The following is a 19,821-nucleotide window of genomic DNA, read 5'->3' on the forward strand; positions in this document are numbered from 1 at the left end:
TTAGTAAAAGAACTCTTGGTAGCTCCTCAATAAACCATTGAAAGTCACGAATAAATCTCCAATTAATTCCCTAGGTAATAAAACTCTATATAAACCCCAAGGAAATAATCCCGACTTAATTGTAGCAATAAAAGCCCCGTGTGATTCTCTAGGCAGTAAACTTCCTACATAAATCCCAAGAAATAATCCCAGTTAAAGTTGGTGCCAAAAAAAAAAAAAAAAGTCTAGGTAATAAAATTCCCAGATAAAGATCCAAGAAATAATTTGCAACTAAAATCGCAGCAATCAAATTCTCAAGTAATTCTCTAGCTAATAAAATACTCAAGTAAATCCCCAAGAAATAATCCTTTGGTAAATCCGCAAAAACAAAATCCCGAGTAATTCCTAGGTAATAAAATCACTAGATAAATCCACAAGAAAAAATCCCCAGCTAAAATTGCTGCAACAAATTCCGTAGGTAAGAAAATCCCCAGGTAAATCCACAAGAAAGAATACCCAGGTAAATCGGCAGCAACAAAATTCCCAAGTAATTCCCTAGGTAACAAAATCACCTTATAAATCCCTAAGGAAAAGTTCCCAGCTAAAATCATAGTAACAAAATCCCTAAGTAATTTCCTGGATAATAGAATTCCCAGGTAAATCCCCAAGAAATAATCCCTAAATAAATTCGCAAGTATTGCTACATGGGGAATTTCTTGCGAATTCACAAAGGAAATAAAATTTTCATAGTTTTGATCTTTTACCCGCGGAATTACCTACAAAATGATACTTGGGGATTATTTTCCTCAAGTAAATCCCCATGTAAAATTTGCACTAAATGCGCTTCAAATTTACGGATTTACCCAAATCGCATCCGCAGGTAAATATAATAGAGTTTAGGAATTTTATGAAAATCCGCAAGAAATATCTGTGAAAAAAATCCCTAGGTAAAATCCCCATGTAATTTGAGTTTTTCTGGTAGTGAGATTTTTACATAACTTTAGATAGCTTGAAACCCGAAGTTCAGAATTTTGGACCTAGAGAGAGCTTAGAGCTGCCGTGGAGGCTGGAGTTACAGGGTTTTATCTTCTCTTCTTTGTAATAATCGTTTTTACATTTTTATTCGCATGATTTGTTGTTTCTCTTCCATGTGTATGTGGAGCTAAACTATTTAGTTCTAGGGTTTTGGCTCAAACATGAAAGTTGACGTTTGATTATTGTTTATATCTATTGATTTTCCATCTTTGAGTTATTTATTTATTCTTGGTCTTAATTGTTTGACTATTTGATGAAATAGTTAGACACTATCTGTGGCGTGTGAATTGAACTACGGATAGGGAATTTGCATGCGTAATAAGAATAAATAGAGGTTGGTCGATTAATCATTTCGCTAATGAGGATAGAAATATACCCTTTAGCCTTGTTTAGTTGAATACGGAAAAGTAAATGCATTCTTGTTACCTCTGGCAACCATAGGAATAATATAGGTGTTATAGTAGCATCTACAGGCTTGTGAGCGACTCGGAAGGTACTCATAAAGTTAACATCAACTTGTCAACTAGTAACCCATAGGTAGAACGATTTGAAGACTCAACTAGATTGTTAGTGGTCATAGCCCTAGATCTATCTCTTCTCCGATAAAAATCCTCTCTTTCTTGGTTGAAGTTCATTATTTGCTTTCTTTTATTTTTATTTAGTTTATAAATATAACTTTTGGATTTTATTTCTTGTTTAGATAATTAGCATTAGTTTAATTTAGTAAATAGTTAATCATAAGTCCCTGTGGGTACGATATCTGAACTTTAATTCTATATTACTTGTACGACCACGTATACTTGCGTGTGCGTTTGGGAGCAACAACACCATCCTTCATTTTCTTGACATCCAGGGCAATGTGGGTGCACTTAGATTACTTTTTTAGGAAAGGCTAGTGAGCAATTAAGATCTCAACACAAAAATTCCTGATACTTGCTGAAGAGCTTTCTATTTTTCCCTTGCTGAAGTCTGGCTGTGAATAATAATTTCAGAGCAAATTTTAGTTTCTTTTTTTCAGGGATTATTTGAGTGAGTGCATGCAAATATTGTGTTGTTTCTTTTTCAGGGATTATTTGAGTGAGTGCATGCAAATATTGTGTTTCATAGTAAATTGACAAAAGCTTACGGTAGACGGTAGTTATACCTTTATACTTTCTGGTAGCTTGACTGAAGTTTATTCCCAGTTCATAATATTGAAGATTTTGATCTTAATTAAAATACTTATTTTTCAGGACCAGCGCGAAGAGAATTTTATGGGTTACTTGCTACTTTCCACCGATGCAGTCCATCTAATTCAGATTTGCTCGGCGTATGACCCATATAGAAATAACATGAATTTTCATTCTCGGGATTCTCAGTCTAAGACTTTTGGTTAAGGGTGGATGAATCTCATCTCCCTATACTCGTTGATGGTCAATATTACTCCCTCCGTCCCAAAATATTTGTTACTTTTAACTTTTCGAGATTCAAACTACATAATCTTTGACCAACATTTTAAGCTGTATTTTTCCACAAACAACAGGACGTTCAAACAAAGAGTGAATGAGGAGCAACAATCACTTGGGAAGAGTAATAGGAGACTCTAAGAGACTTTTTATCCATTCATTGGTATGTCTTGTCTGTCTTTATGTTCTTTTCTGTCAACCAATTCCACCAAACATTCAAGCTAAAATAGTTGATTTCTACTATATCATAGTTGACTTAGGAAGAGTATCGTAGTTGATAATTTTCAGTGGCCTTCCCACATTTACCAGACTTTTCTTTTGATTTCATTCTTCAAAGAATCACTGGGAGAATGCACTTAATCTTATCTCACTTAAATTTAACACAATCATGTTAGTTCAATGTGCTATTCAAATAGTAGTTGCAATGTAAATTATAAATTTTCTTGTGTTGATTGCAGAGAATGAAAAAGGTACATTCTAGCAGAAGAAGCATTGAGGATTGTTGAGTACGATATTGATGATGATAAATAAAATATGCTTGTCCTGATTGTGTTTTATTCATAGTTTGTCAAGAAATAATAAGGATACAAAAAAAGGAATTTAGCAATAATTGATTGTTTGGCGGGATATATTTGTTGCTAAATTACTATGAGTAAGTATCCTATATTATTATTGAGTTTTCATCTGTTGGGATTTATCAAAAAGGAATTGGAATTGAACAAGGAGTCAACAAGATCTGAATTAGATAAGGAAAGGAATTTGGTTTAACTTCTACTTGTTATCCCTCTTCAAGTTGGAATCTAACAAGATGGAACAAGCGTATAATCTATAAATAAGGTCTATCAACGTTCTGAAGAGTCCACACCGATACAAATATTTCAGCAGCCATTTGAATTCCAAGCAAAGAAGCCTGAAATACGAAATAGAATTGGGTCAGTGTCTATGTATGTCTAAAAGTATGTTCCATAGGTTGAAACATATTCTCTTTTGTGTTAACTCTAGTGAATGTAATAGGTTTGATTTGTAATCTTTTATCATCTTTCTTAGAAGCGTTAGTTAAGGTTATAACACTTTCTAAGTTTGTTGTTTTCGTTTACAAGTTAAGGGTAGCTTGAAAGGTAGCAGCAATTTAGGATTCTTGTAAAGGGATTAGGAGTTGGTCCTTTGGATTGTGAGGGGTAATCCAATTTGGCTTGGTGTTTTAGTGAAGTTTAGTTGAAATCCTACAGGGTGTAGCTCGTGGTTTTTACATCCAGTCGAGCCTGGATGGTTTTTCACGTATAAATCTGTTGCACAATATTTCTTTTCTTTGTTGTTTTAAGTTTGAAAAACTAAGGAGGAACACACTTAAGAAACTGTGTCTATGTCTGTTCTTTAAAATAAAAAAATTCAGTAAAAATTTAAGTTAGACGAAAATTATTGTAGACCCAATTCACCCCCCCCCCCCCCCTCTTGTGTCTATTTAGGAGTCAAGTTTATTAATTGGTATGAAAGCGGGTTGCTCGTGCCTAGGTTAACCCCTTCGAAAGATCCGTAAAAATGAATTCTGAAATAGCACTACCAGAGGGACAATCCAGTGCTAGGCCTCCTTTATTCAACGACCAGCACTACAATCTATGAAAAAAGTCGTATGGAGATTTATTTGAAAGCTGAGGACTATCAGCTTTGGCAAATCACAATGAGAGGACCATTAATTCCCACCAAGACCAAAACTGATGGCGCAAAAGCTCCCAAGACTGAAAAGGAATTTGATACTATGGATTTTAGAATGATGGAAAAAAATGCAAAAGCTATCAAGATTCTATATTTTGGTTTGGGAATTGACGAGTACAACAAAGTTTTAGGATGTAGTAGCACCAAAGAAATTTGAGACTCTTTGGCACTAGCTCATGAAGGTACGTCTCAGGTAAAACAATTCAGAATTGATATGTTGATAAGAAAGTATGAATTATTTACCATGGGTGAAAAAGAATCAATCAAGGATATGTTTACCAGGTTTACTCATGTTACTAATGAACTTAAATCTCTTGGAAAAGAGTTTACTACTGAAGACCATGTCAAGAAAATCTTGAGGATTTTACCTTCTTCATGAGAGCCCAAAGTCACAACAATTAAGGAAGCTAGGCAGCTGAGCACAAGGCAAATGGATGATTTGATAGTAACCTGCAAATATACAAACTCAAGAAAATTGATCAGATTAAATGGGAACCCAAGATGGAGCGTAGCTTAGTCTTAAAAGCTATAAAAATAATTCTGACCTCGAAGATGTAGAAATGGCTATGTTTGTTCACAGGTTAAAAAAGCACTTCAAGAAAGAAAACTCTGGAAAAAAAAAAAAATAGAGAGACTCGCAACAAAGGAAAATCAACTGAAAAGACTCAGTTCAATGGGTGTTTTAAGTGTGGAAAACTTGACCACATATTAAAGATTGTCCCTTGTTGAAGGAAGAACAAAAGAAGAAACGTTTAAATTTTAAGAAGCAAAAAAATATTGCTTCAGAGGCCTTTAAAAAGGCTATGATGGGAACTTAGGGAGAAACCTGTGATAATGAATCAAGCGATGAAAGTGAAGGTGATGGAATGATAGCTCTGTAACACCTCGTGCCTTCAGGCTAAGGTTGATCTGTAAGATAAGGATATAATGGAACCAAGATGGGAAGTGTTTTGAGACCTATAAAAGGTATAAGAAGAGTCTTCGAGAAAAGTAAAGTCATAAGCTACTCGACGGAGCATGTTTTCAAATGTGTTTGCACCAGGACTCGCATAAAGTGAGTATTCAGAAAAGTCTATAAGGAATTTGAGAAACTTAAAACATGAAAGTTGTAGCCCTTTGAAATACCCTTCCATCCATATAAGTTGGAGCCCAAACGAATCTATGTACAAATATTTATGTACGTTTTACTAAGGAGTTGTCAGTGGTACTCGTCCACGGGCTTGCAACCGAGCAGACTGGCGTCCTAGGGCCATGTCGTGCATATCTGGGCAGCGAAATAATGTCATTGCATGTGCGAGCGCAAGCACACACACGTGCACGGAGCAAACGGCGCACACGTTGCTTTGGCCGCAACGTGTCCTCCATGGTGTGTTACCCCTGTAACCTTTTTAAGTGTGTTGTTTTCTTGATTTTTTATTCTATTCTTCAATTCTTCGAGCCCTACTACAAATTTTCTCTCCTCTCCCACTTCAAGGTAAGTTTTAAAGATGACTCTAAGTTGATTTCAATTCCCTAATACCTGATTAATTAACATGATTAAACCTTTCAAATCCATAGATAATCGATTGAGACTTCGTTTGGACGAAAGAACCCTAGAATCCGAATCGAAGAGAATTGAATGTCAAAAAGGTAATATCGTCATCCTCTAATCGATTATAGCTTTGTATTGGTGATTATAGACTATAAGTTCATGAGATATGAGTTGATGGGTTTGATAAAAAAGTATGAACGATTATATATTTGGGTTATTGATTAAGGATGTTGTTTATCTTATTGGTGATTAGGGATGATGATAATTGTAGCCGAGGACATAGATTTGTGCACTTACTTTTGGGCTTGAGGTCACAGAATATAACTCAGTTAAAACAAGTAATTTCCCATTCAGAACATGGAGTACTTATGACTGTACTTCTCTTGTTCAGTTCATGTATCAATATGTTTTAGTTTCAGGTTTAGTATGTTCATGTTTATTAATTTAGGCTGCCCTTCCCCGAGCACCCACAGCTATTTGTTTCTTTTAGTTGGCTTTACATACAAGTACAATTCAAATGTACTTGCATCCTTTTTTCCCGGGGACTGCATTTCACGATGCAAGTATTGATTTATAGGACGACTGATCTGGTCGCTAGGATTCTCATATCAGCTGCTTGGTGAGTCCCAGATTATCTTATTTACAACCTTCAGTACATTAGATAGTCAGGTATGTCAGGGGACTTGTCCCGGTAAATAATCAGTACTTCGTTATTTTTTAGAGGCTTCATAGACTAGATCATCAGTCAGTCAATGTTTAGCAGGCTTTTATGTTTGCCAGGTTGGCTACATTTCTACACTTCAGACTTATTTCGCATTTATGATTATTCAGTTAGATGTTTTAGCAGCTCAGTATGTTTATATGTTATATTTCCCATCGGTATATGTCCCTTGTTGATTCAACCAACCATGTGGTTCGCTCGGTCACATGCAGTCAGGCACCTAGGGTCGTGTTACGCTCAGACCATGGCTCGGGGCGTGACAAGCTCTCATAGCTAGGAGAGACTCCGCGTTTGATGATGAATCCTCCGAGGTAATTCTTGATCCACTTAAGGCTCAGGTTCACAACTTATATAACAATAAAGTAGTGAAGCTTTTACTTTCATTAATGGATGAATTTCACCTTGTGACTGTTGAAAGAAATGAACTGGCTAAAACTCTTTCAAGTTTAAAATCTGATTGCAAAGATTTTCAAAAATATAAAACTGAACTTGAAAACTCTAATGGAACACTCACAGATGAAAACATCAAATCAGATGCAACATTGTTACCCTAAGACCTTGCAGTGGAACACTGGAAAGAACAGAGTCTGCAGTGTGTTCTGTCCCAGCAGGCGAGGCTTCTCCTGAAGCAGTCCTATTTTTTCCTCTGGTCTCATAATAATCAAAGCCATCATAAGGAGCAAAAGAGATGAAGGATGGAATAGGAATTGAAAGTATCTCAAATACTTTGGTGAGAAGAAATCCATAAGGCAATAAATGGTCCTTGACATCCGTAGCAACTTCTTCAGTGAATGAAATCATTGGACCTGAAAGGTTAATTGATAGGCCACTATCCAGCAACTCCATAAGAGTGAGATCAAAAAAGGAAGGTGCATCACGACGCTCTTGGTGAGGCACCAGATTCTGTATGACAAAGGAAAAGAGCAACTTATGATAAGTAGTCATGTGTCTCTTAAGAACTTTGGCAACCTTGGACCTGGCAGGATTACCATAAAACTTTCTGGATATGTCCAACGATGTTTAGGGGCCAGGAAGTGTAGGCTAGTGATTCTTTTGGCAATCAGAAAATGCAGCCCAAGGAATTTGTAGCAAACTGCCTAATATCTGCATATCGAACTCAATTGCGTGTCCACCCACCCAACTTTTCATATAACCAGCAGAAACATAGCAATGTGCAAAGAATTCAACTACAACTTTGTGAGAGAACTTAACGTTCAAATCAGCAAATCAAGTTCCCAAACCTTGCTCACTCACTTTTTAACTCAATTCAATCATCGAAAGATCAGATTAAGAACAAAGTATCTTACCTTTCAGAACCTGTCGCTAGGAAAGGCATTTCATTGGAGCTGCCGGGTTTCCTTATTGTTGCCTTCATAACATGGCTTTTTGCCTTTGTCTTTTGTTGCTGGCACAAGCACTCTTTTGTCCTTTTTGGAGGGTACCGAATTTGTTTCAACAAAGAGATTAACCTTCCTTTTTCTCATTTTTAGAGTTGATAAGGGCATCAAATTTGTCGTTCTCGTTTTCACTAACACTATCACTATGCTCAAATGACAATGTTTTTGACATCGGAACCAAGTGATATCGGTTGCAAGGTTTCATCATTTTAGAATCATTATCACTAATCAAATTAGTGTCTACATCTAGGGAATTTTTCCCCTCAACCGAAACCCTAGGCTGCTTCTTCCGTTGAACGGTGGGAGAGGTTTTCCGACGGAGTTTTACTGGCGGTTTGGATTTGAGAGGTTTCGAACGGGTGGGGATGGGTTGGATGGCTAGTTTGGGAATGGAAGAGGAAAGGGTAGTTGGTTTCTTCGAGGGTGGAGCCATATTGCTACGTCAGGAAAATGCACTGTACCGTCAGGAAATTGATAATCTTCGGGCTCAAATTGTTCAGTTTCAAGAAAATAGTGCAAAGAGGAGAAGCATATTGATAATTTTAGGGCTCAAATTGTTCAGTTTCAAGAAAATAGTGCAAAAGATGAGAAGCAAATTGATAATCTTCAGGATCAAACTGTTCAGTTTCAAGAAAATAGCGCAAAAAATGAGAAGCGATACAATGACTTTCTTGCCCTATTTCAAAGCTTCACTGTCACACCCCTACCAGAAGTATGACGGGCTTCGACCCGTAAGCCGGGAACCACCTGACTTATCCGTTACTTTGAACATTATAAACCATAACTCAAAGAACACCTGCACGCAGAAAAGGCCCAGCATAGGAATATTCGATCATTCGGCACATATGTTCATACACGAACCGACAAGGTCGCCACAACATAACGTATATCATAAAGCCGGCAAGACTAACTGTAAAGTATTAATAGCTCAAAATAAGGCCGACAAGGCCACCCATATTTTATACAACAATATGAACCGGTGGAGCTATAAAACATCTAACTGTACACACACGTCTACGAGCCTCTACATAAAATACAAATGATCATAAGGACAATACCAAATAGACTGCGGCTCCGAAGTATGTGGAGTGCTCCTGAGAATTCGCTGATAGAACACCTACGGGTCTGACCTGTCTCTCTGCCTACCTGCGGGCATGAGCGCAGCGTCCACAAGAAGGGACGTCAATACGAATAATGTACTGAGTATGTAAGGCATGAATAACAACATAATATAGATATGGAAGGTAACATGGAATATGAGAGATAACCTGTACATCTGGATGCCTCATAAGGTGGTGTCATGCATGCTTAGCCTTTTAAAAAAAAAAATATTCTTATACATATATATAGTACTATGCCCGGCCATTAAGGCTTGGTGTCATATATATAGTATCATGCCCAGCCATTAAGGCTCGGTGTTATCATATATATAGTATCATGCCCGGCTATTAAGGCTCGGTGTTATCATCATTAGCCCGCGTCCGGGGCAATATCATAACATGCCCACTGCAGTGGTGTGCACATCTACGTGCCATGCCCGGCCGACTATAGCGAGGCGCGGTGTGAGAAAATACATACATATATATAAAGCATGCATGAGAGCCCAATCAAAAGCCATAACTATATTGGAGTGACGTAAGGTTGGTAGCCTCCGATTATATTATGGATCAGTCATCATCATTTATCTCACCTTGAAGGAACAATTATTATAAGGTGAGATCAACAACAATGAATAAAATCGAGAAAGTCATGAAATAAGCTCAATAATTTCATAATAGCATTAAAATCATAAACTTTGGAATTTCTAGAATTAAGATCTTCATTATCATGTTCATCATAGAAAACATCTCATCTTAAGTATCATAAGAAGTTTTTAAGAATCATAAACTTCTAACTTTTAGAAGTAAGAGAGTTATGGAAACATATATGGAATCATAAAATAGGAATCATGCCTTTTGAGCAAAATCATAAGATGAGATCAATATCAACAAATATAATCAAATCTTGAAACCAGCTCAGTAATCTCATAATGACATTAAAACCATAACTTTGGAATCTCCAGAAATGGGATCATCATAATCCTCATCATGGTCCTTATAGAAAACATTCGTCTTTAGCATCATAAGGATTTTGAGAATCATGAACTGCTAGTGTTTTCAGAAATAAGGTATTATGAAAGGCGTGTATGCGTTCATAGGAAATGAATCATGCCTTTAAAAGAAAGAGGAATAGCCTTAACATACCTTTTTGTCTCCTTAACTACTCAACGTTTATCCTTCCAAGCTCGTAAATCTACATGTAAACCATTCATATTATTGTTAGGCACATCGTTATACGCTCGTCTTAAACCCTTAATTTAAATCCATTTAGAATCTGCCGAAATTCGGGCAGCATCTCCCCTGTTTATATGCCTAGCCTGAAATCATAATATCAACAACCAATCAACAACGACAATACCAACATCATCAAGACCATTATCCATACCAATATATTTCCTAAAACATCCCACACGATGTTTTCCAAATTTCTCAACTAACCAACTTGTGATACTACTATTTAATAACTTTATTTCCGTAAAGAAGCCGAAATTAATACCAATAAGGAGAGATTCATACCTTGTCCTTGTTAGAACAATAATATCTCCAATATCCACCTTGAATCCAAGCCGAAATCCACCGCAAAACGATACTATAACCGTAACTATGCGTTACCCGAGCCTTGATTAGCCAAAAATCACTTCAAACCCTCACTTTTTATGACATATTTGCCCCTATATGTGTGCTGGGCTTTAGGATCTGTTTTTGGAGCTGAAAAATGGGGTCTTGACCCTTTTATAGGTGGCTAAAGTCGCCGGCACTGTAGCAGTACTGTAGCACGCATTTCTGCTTTGTCAGCCGAACTTGTAACGTCCATAATTCTCTATTCCGATGTCCTATCAAAGAGCGGTGTTTTGCGTTGGAAACTAGACTCGACGAACTTCATTTTAGGATTTTAAAAGACCTTAAAACTTCTCATATACCTAGAGATATCCCCTCCAAAGTTGACCCAAAATTTTGTCCTTTATTCTGCCAACTCTTTCCAAATTTTTGACAAACTTATTTTTTTTTATTTTCTTGGTCCCGGATTCTTCCAAAACTCCCCCTACATACTATTTATCATTTATTATACTTGATAATGGGCATGTTCTCATGTTTCAAGGTTGTCCTTCCCGGTTACGACTTACGAGATCGCAATTCATCCTTTACTCCATTGTTACGTACTTCCCATGGCTTGTACCTTTCAAAACTTCATGGGACGTCTCCGATACTCCATTACAACGGTGAAGTACATGGCATGCTCATGCTCTGAAAGTGCGGGGTGTAACATTCACTCCGACTTTTGCCCAACCTCTAGCCTCATCTCCGCAGCTTCAGCCACCTACCAATCCATAACCTTGCATTTTCTTTCTAACTTGCTTCTTTTGAACAATATTAGTTCTTGGTCATCATTTTTTGGGGTGTACTGAACGGTTAACTCTAATACTTCCTTGTGATTTGTTTTTGTTTGTGTTGAACTGTTAAGGATGGCCAATATCAATAGATTGAATTTTGGAATATTCTACGACTTTTGTCTTTTGTGTTTGATGCCCCAACGGTGGTGAGTTAGATATACCACATATTTTACCTTTACTTCAAGCAAGTTTTTTTTGATTAATTGTTTTTTAACGATGTCAAAAGGGGGAAGAATGTGCTTGTGTGTCTTACACTTTGTTTGGATGGTTGTTACATATTGTTTCATAATGTAATGTATCATATTGTTATGTGTTGTATAGTATCATATTGTATTGTTTTAATCAACATAACATTTGGATAGATTGTATTGTTTCTCGTCGTTACATAATCTCACACATCAACGATTTGAAGGATAAACCTACAAGAAAAGTAGGGTACTGGATAGAGCTATTATAAAAAGGTAGGGTGATAAAATAGAATTATTAGATAATAAAAATGAGAAAAAAATAAGGTAACGACGCGATAACACCAAATCGGTTGTTACATAAAATTGGACTTTTCGTCGTTATGTAATGATGAATTTAACGATACGATACATTAAAATTTAATTAACAATCAGAATAAACATTGCATTTAAACTAACAACACAATACAATACAATAGGTAAACAAGTTGTTAGTGAAATCATATGAATATCTAAAGGTCTGGTTTATTTTTTAAACTTTGCAAGTGTAAAATTGGTGACAAGTGCTTAGGTGCATATGTGCAATGTCTCGGTTTGAAAGAAAAGGAAACACGACAAGCAAATTTTATTTGTCATCATCAAAAGGGGGATTTTATTGAGTATGATATTGATGATATAAGTAAAATATGCTTGTCCTGAAGTTGTGTTTTGTTCATAGTTTGTCGAGAAATAATAAGGATAGAGAAAAAAGAATTTAGCAATAATTTATTGTTTTGTAGGATATATTTTTTGCTAAATTACTATGAGTAATTATCCTATATTATTATTGAGTTTTCAGCTGCTGGGGTTTATCAAAAAGAAGTTAGAATTGAACAATGAGTCAACAAGATCCCAATCGGATAAGCAAAGGAGTTTGGGTTCACTTCTACTTGTTATCCCTCTTCAAGTTGGACTCTAACAAGATGGAACAAGCGTATAATCTACAAAATAAGGTCAATCAACGTTCTGAAGAGTCCACGCATTCACAAATATTTCAGCAGCCAATGTTTCTCTGAATTTCAAGTAAAGACGCCTAAAATACGAAATAGAGTTGGGTCAGTGTCTATGTATGTTCTAGAGTTTGTGCATAGGTCGAAACAGGTTCTCTTTTGTGTCAACTCTAGTAAATGCAATAGGTTTGATTTATAATCTCTTATCAACTTTCTTAGAAGCATTTGTTGTGGTTAAAAAACTTTCTAGGTTGGTTGTTTTTGTTTTCAAGCTAAAGCTACCATGAAAGGGCAGCTGTTGAAACCTAATCTTTGACCTCCCATAATTTATTTTAGTCATTTAGAGTTCTTGGATAATAAACAGAGTGAAATATATATTTTTTAGAAGTCAAAATGATTTTATAAAATTATTCAGATAATATTTTACCAGTATTATTTGGTAAAATAATTTCTATAATGTTATAAATCATTTGGAAATTAATTTGCAACAATTACGATATATTAGCTAAACATAATCAAGGAAATAGTTTAAAATAATTATTTATTTAATTGTTTGAATTATCAGAAATCAATTGGCAAGTATTTTACTCTGTTTAAATTCAAGAAGTCTGATTAATTAAGTGAATTAATCCTCTTTATGTCTCAAGTCTTAATTTTGCATACCCAATGTGCATTTGTGGAATTTGTTATAATTAATCATAATTAGTCAAAATGTTTAATTCCACAATTATTTAAATATTGGCTACTTGTGGTTTTAATTGAGATAGCTAATTTGCATGGCCTAAAAGTTGAATAAGCTCACTATTGTAATATTAGCCTTTAATTGTTTAAATTATTTTTATTCTGGCCTTAATTAGAATGACTAATTTCATGGCTTAAGCTAATTAAGGTCGTCATTTGACTAGAAAAAACCTAACCCACGCTCTCTCTTCTCTCTCCCTTGGGCGACAGCTCCCATGGAGCTTTGAGCTCAATTTTGCCTTTCATGGCTCCTCAAGCCATTGGACAACCTCCTCCTGAGGTTGTCCAGCCCTCCCAAACCACCACGCCACCACAAAATACCCTTGATTATTCTCAAATACTCAAACAGTCCACTAATAATCCAAGTTCGTCCAAACAGGCGACTCAAATTATTCCTTTTCGTCTTTTAAAGTATCATCATGGAGAACCAATGTTGCAATTTGATATAAAGGAGATTGAGATGATGATTATATGTGAGAATCTTCAATATGCAATTGTTGGAAAATTTACCAATGGTTGGAATAATCTTAACACTTTACGTACGGCCATTCCGAAGCAATGTGAACTTAAGGGAGAACCTATTATTGGTTTTATTTGTAATCGTCACGTTCTTATTAGGTGTAACTTGTTGGAAGATTACGTTACACTCATGTCCAAGCCTTCGATTTATATTAAAGATAAGAAGGTGTTTTATCCGATGCGAACTTTGAAGTGGGATCCGTGGCTTACCCCAGAGCAAAAACAAGCATTGCCATTGCATGGATATCTTTCCCTACCTTAGCGCCAAATATTTTTGTTGAAGAAATCTTGTTTTCTTTAGGTTTAACGTAGATGGCGGACCATTAACGATCGACGCGGCAATAAAAAACAAGACTAAGCCGAGTTGTGCTCGTGTAAAGGTGGAAATAGATTTGTTAGAGGATCATCCTTGCGAGTGAAAATTGATGTTGTGGTTGGTAAGGATGAAGATGGAAAGGATGAAATTAAATCGCGTTGGGTTAAAATTCAATACGATTATATGCCGAAGTATTGTAATGAGTGTTGTATTCAAGGGCACGATGTTGATAATTGTTGGAAGATGCATCCTGAGCTTTTTCCAGCCAAAGAAAATAATGGAGATGGGCGAAAAGGCAAAGGAAAGGCAACTGCTAGCAAGAACAATGAAAAAAAAGCAAGGTAAAGTCGACAAGAATGAAAAGAAGGAAAATTCTAATCCTAACAGTGACCAAAAAGCTAATGACAAAGTTCTTAAGGTTCTATCTAGTGGTTTAACTGTTACTACTATGAAAATTGATGGTCAATGGCATACACAGCAAGGGAAGAAGAATAAAAAAGGCAATGGAGATACTCAAAAGCAATTAACAGAGACGGGGAATAATAATACTACAGCTGCTACAGTGAAATCGAATGAAAATCCTATTGCTAATTCTGCTAATCCTTACGCAGCGTTGGTAGAGGATGGGGATGATGTGGTGGTGTTAAATGATGAGAATATAGGTACAGTAGTCATTCATGAAGATCCTAAGGTGATTAAGGATGTTAGGATTAAGAATAAGGGAGGAAACTTGCATGCAGTAACTGGTGATTTACAGCAGCAGTCGTCATTGACACAAGAAAAAATTTCTGATGGAAATAATGTGAATAATGGGAAAAATGCTATTGATGCAGTACAGTCTATAGGTGTGCCTGATGAAGAGGGAATTTTGCAAGTTAATGCAGGTGGGGAATCTGGAAATTTCCAGGTTGAAGAATCAGAGAATGTTGATGTTGCAGTGGTGCCAGTGGTGGAGGACAGTCTTGGGAAGCAGTTGAATGATAATTTAGCTGGTTCATTCTGCGGAGAAAAAGGACAGGGCTGTTAAGCAACTGGTTAGTGCACCAGCTGCTGAGAAGATTGAAAAACCAGTGGAGAACGCTACAGCTCAAGTGCGAGAAAAATCAAAAAGAGGCATCGACGAGTTGGGGAGGAATTATGCGGTGGTTCTTGCTGATCATCACGCTGATGGTAATCATATGGAGGTTGTAGCAAGTACTGCTGCTTTGCAACTTGTTGCAGATGCAATTCATGTAACTAATAAGGTTGCTGAGAAGCATCTTAATGCTAATTCAAGAGAAGCTTTAGAGAAACATTTGGCTTCAGCACCAATTGTTTCAGTTGTTCAACAGGCTGCAGAGGTAGCTAAATGTGTTGAAAACCTTTGAATATTAATTCACCTGTGTTCACTCCTGGAAGGAAGAAACAGGCTTCTACTAATTCAAAACCAGTTGAGGATATAGTTACTACTAATATGACATGTCAAGATGCTCCATCAACTACTTTTGCTTCAGAAAAAGGCAACAGTGGTGAGAGGAGTTTGTGGTGTGATCAGGAGGAAGAAGACATGGAGGAAGGTGAAATTTCAAGAGGGAAGGATGAAGTACTTGAGCAGTCTGATAACTCATCAAATTCATCACATGATCCAGTTGATGTCATGTTTGGCAAGGCTAACTATAGCACTAAGGCACAGATTGGTGCTAAGGAGAACATTATCGGTGCTGAATTTTGTGAGGAGGAAGAGAGAACACCTGGTACTAAGCAATTAAGCATCATGGTGCAAAGGAACAGGTTGCAGGATTGTCAACAACTGCAGGAGTAGCAGCTCAAGCAAATCTACAGATCATCTTGCCTCAGCAACATGTGGCTCCTACTTCTAGTGTAAACATGCAGATTAAAACTCTTACTACAAAGAGTGGGAACATGCATGTGGCATCACCAAATAAAGGAGAGTCTAGAATTGACATGGACGAGGAGTCGATTGCACAAAATTTCCACAATGCGGCAACGGATGGGGATTTATCTCCTAGACAGGTGGAAAGTGTCAAAAGACACAAAACTCATGCAAGGAAGGGTAGTTGGGATGGAAAAATGACTGAAGAATTTGTCCCAAGGCAACTACCAATGAGACAAGCAAAGAAGAATGGGGCAGTTCCTACCACTTCAACAAAATCCACAAAAGAAGAAATGATAAAGTTTCAAGACTTTTTGGAAAGGCAAGAATTACAAGACAAAGAAGAAAATTCAAAGAAAATAGGAGATTTTACAAGTTCAAATACTAAGGATGTTATCTTTATTCTTGTTTTATTTTCTCATTACTTTAGTATTCTTATTTGTAATATCATCATAGAGTGTGTTATAAACTCTATGATGATCATAGAGTACTTGATTCTTGCAAGTTCATATTTTTTACATGCTTGCTAGGTAGTGTAGCTTAGCCCAATAGGATTAGTCAGGTAAGGCCTAGTCCCCCGTGCTTGTACCTTTTGGGGTTTTTTCTCTGCTTTTTAGAAAATTAATAAAGTTAGTCCCAAGCCTAAAAAGCCTGGTGGACTTTGCTTTAAAAAAAAAAAAAAGGGTCGTCATTTGCAAGTTAGTCTGATTGTCTGATTAGACTAAGGATGGCCATAATTGAAATAGCCAAATCCGTGGTTTAAACTTAATTAAGGTCATTTTTGCAATTCAGTTTTTAATGGGTCAATTGTTTAATCTGGTCATAATTGAAATGGCCAAATAATGGCTACCATCGCAAATTGGGGTTATTTATTAAAGTATTGCATATTTACCCCTATACACATATATACACAGATATACACCTGGGTATACATATACACGTGTATATATGTATATGTATGATGGGCTGCCCCAATCCCTTAAAAAATTCAGACCGAGTCAGGCCCAAAGAGACATGACCCCGCCCACTTCAGCTTCTAAAGGAGTAATATCCCCTCACCCTTTCATCACAAAACCAAACGACCCCTTATGAACGAGAGAAGGGTTTCTCCTTGAGAGAAACACTAGCCGCCCCACCCTCTTTCCTCTTTCTTGCGACATCATTGCCTGAAATGGCAACTGTCACGGCCCGAACCATGGCCTGGGCGTAACATGGCACTCGGTGCCTGACTGCATGGGACCGAGCGAACCACATGGCTTGCTGAATCATCATGAGGCATACATGAGCGGAAATATAACGTGAAGTGCATAATGAGCTTTTATAAAACATAGTAGTAATAATATTAAACATAAGTACTTGATTAAGTCATGAATGCCGACAATATCATAAATGAGCCAAACCGGCTAACCAACTCTGGAAGTCTAACATGACACTTGTCTTGTTTATGAAACCTCTAACATGAGTCTGAAACACGTAACATACTTGCTGGTACAAGGCCTCCAGGATACCTTTAGATGCAAAACTAGATAAGAAAGACAATGCCTAAACCTCGAATGAGATGGGGCTCACCAATAAGCTAGTATGTGCAGATCCTAATGAGCAGAGGCGTCGTCACAGTAAATTCGCACTGCGCATCGTGAAATGCAGCCCCCGGCATAAAGGGGACGTCAGCACATTGAATGTACTGGTATGTAAAGCAACTGAAAGAATTAACATGGGGCATGAAAATAACATAACAGAGACTGAGCTGAAACATGATTATGAACATGAGTACGTATATATATATATATATAACATGTGCAAAGTATCGTGAGTAGGGAGAGCAGTAAATATAACCGACAACATGGTTTGGTATTTGCGTCCTACTAGCAGAACACTCATACCTTGCCAGGGACATAAGATTTAATAATATTATGAAAGGATCCAGTCATTATGAGAGATCGTCCTAAGCATGGGTGGACCAATCCTCATCCTACGGTGGCTACATAGTTTCAGGTTGTTTGAAGCCTTCTCGGTAATTAATGCAACTCCCAAAACCATGATCATGTAAAATAAGTGGCACTTGCTGCCCATGGTTTTCATGAATATAACTTGTTTGTACATGGATATCATGAAATAACTTTAAACGTGGTTTCATGAAATAACTTGTATTTAGCATTTATGTATCTTGTATCATAGCATGAAAGTAATTATATAATATAGTTGCATGAAAACTTGAAGACATGTAGGATATTCATGAAATAATCATTTTAGCTAAAACATGTATGCAAGAACCATGGAATACAAGATATGAGTTTTCATGGATTACAGACTGATTCTCAATAATCATATGGAGTTATTAAGAACACAATGATAGAATAATAGCAATTCATACATAATATAATCATGGACATGGGCCTAGGGTTATCATGAGCATGGTATAGAAACCTTAGTTTTAGTAGAGAATCATAATTTATGGATTTTGAGGCGTGGGGAAGAACAATGATGTTCCCACATGTAGATAGTAACTCTACATACATGGTAATGCTCCAAACTTGAATTAAAGATTTTAACTTTGAAGAAGATTTCCAAAATCTTGAATTCTTGAACCTTGAGATGGGTTTTCTTAAAAACCCTAGTTTAGGAACAATGATTTCTTGCTTAGATTATTAGAGTATATGTTAGAATTGAGTTGGAAGGGTTTGGATTGACTTACCTTGATGTTTTGGATTGTTGCTAGGACTTGGAATTGTGAATAATGAAATAAAAGAACTCAAGGCTTGAATTTATACAAAAGTGAGGCGGAAGTCATATGGACATATTATACGGTCTGTATAAAGTTATACCATATTTTATCATGGTCCGTATAATATGACCATATTTTATCATGGTCCGAAAAATTATATGGGCGTAACGTCAATTTGAAGCTTCCTGAAGTTTTTAGTCAAATATTTCAAAGACTACTTATTTTCTTGTTTAATAAAGGGTTATGGTCGTTGGAAGTAAGACTTTCTACAAACTCACTTGCAAACATGCCCCGTCTCTTATGACTTGATTAGTTTTCAAAACCGTTAAATGGATTTCGAGGGCAATCTATTTTGAAAAATTGCATGGTCCCACATCGAAATCGATGTTGAGGTTTTGAGGTTCTATAAATAGAACCCCCGAGTCACTTTGTTTAGAGGCCAGCAATTGAAAAACATCACTTGCATATTAAAAAATCAAAATAGCTAGGGTTTTGGCAATTTTTCTTAGAAACCTTTAATTTTTCGATTTAGTTAAAGTTTTAAATTTTGTTCTTTGTGTGTGGCTGAGGGTGGAGGAGCAAGAACACCTTCTTAAAGTCCATTCTTGACTAGGCTGTGCATCAAAGAGGTAACCTTCCTTCCTCTAGTTATTTTAGTTCATTTAGTCATTTAGGTGTTTTACTGCTTATATGGCTTGATTATATGATTATTTGTGATGTTTTAGTTTCTATGATGCTTGTTTTATCTTATGTTAATCCTGTCTTATTTAGTTCTGTAATTATCTAGTCTTGTGTGCACTTAAGGATTGACTATATAGAATTTAAGCACTCATTTGTATGGCAATTGATTAGTTATGTGTTAGTTTAGATAAATAGCCTGTTAATTATGTTGATGTGTGTTCAAATTCTTCATAATCAGTTGGTCTGAGTTAGCTTGTTAGGCCATTCCCTTTTTAGTTTATGATTGCTTAAAGTATGATCTATGTGTTCAAATTTGATTAGTCATGAGTCAGTTTAATCTAAAATTTCTTAGCTTGGTTGTATCTGTTCAGCTTTGGTCAATCATGTGTGTTATAGCCTAGGGGCCTAGTCATGCTTTCAGTTGCATTGTTTGCTAGCTGATATGTATGCTCCTATGTTCAGAGAATGATGACTTGACCTA

The 19,821-nt window shown here is 36.4% G+C and overlaps 1 long non-coding RNA gene across 1 annotated transcript; it reads left to right on the forward strand.

Annotated features, from left to right (window-relative positions):
* The first annotated feature begins 1,237 nt into the window (after nt 1–1,237).
* On the forward strand, nt 1,238–3,758 carry LOC132065816 (uncharacterized). Its single transcript, XR_009416799.1, has 2 exons — nt 1,238–2,323; nt 2,537–3,758. It is a non-coding gene; the product is annotated as an uncharacterized LOC132065816 (long non-coding RNA).
* The last annotated feature ends 16,063 nt before the right edge of the window (nt 3,759–19,821 follow it).

The sequence above is a fragment of the Lycium ferocissimum genome, chromosome 7, assembly GCF_029784015.1.
Source record: "Lycium ferocissimum isolate CSIRO_LF1 chromosome 7, AGI_CSIRO_Lferr_CH_V1, whole genome shotgun sequence".
Classification (NCBI taxonomy): Eukaryota; Viridiplantae; Streptophyta; class Magnoliopsida; order Solanales; family Solanaceae; genus Lycium; species Lycium ferocissimum.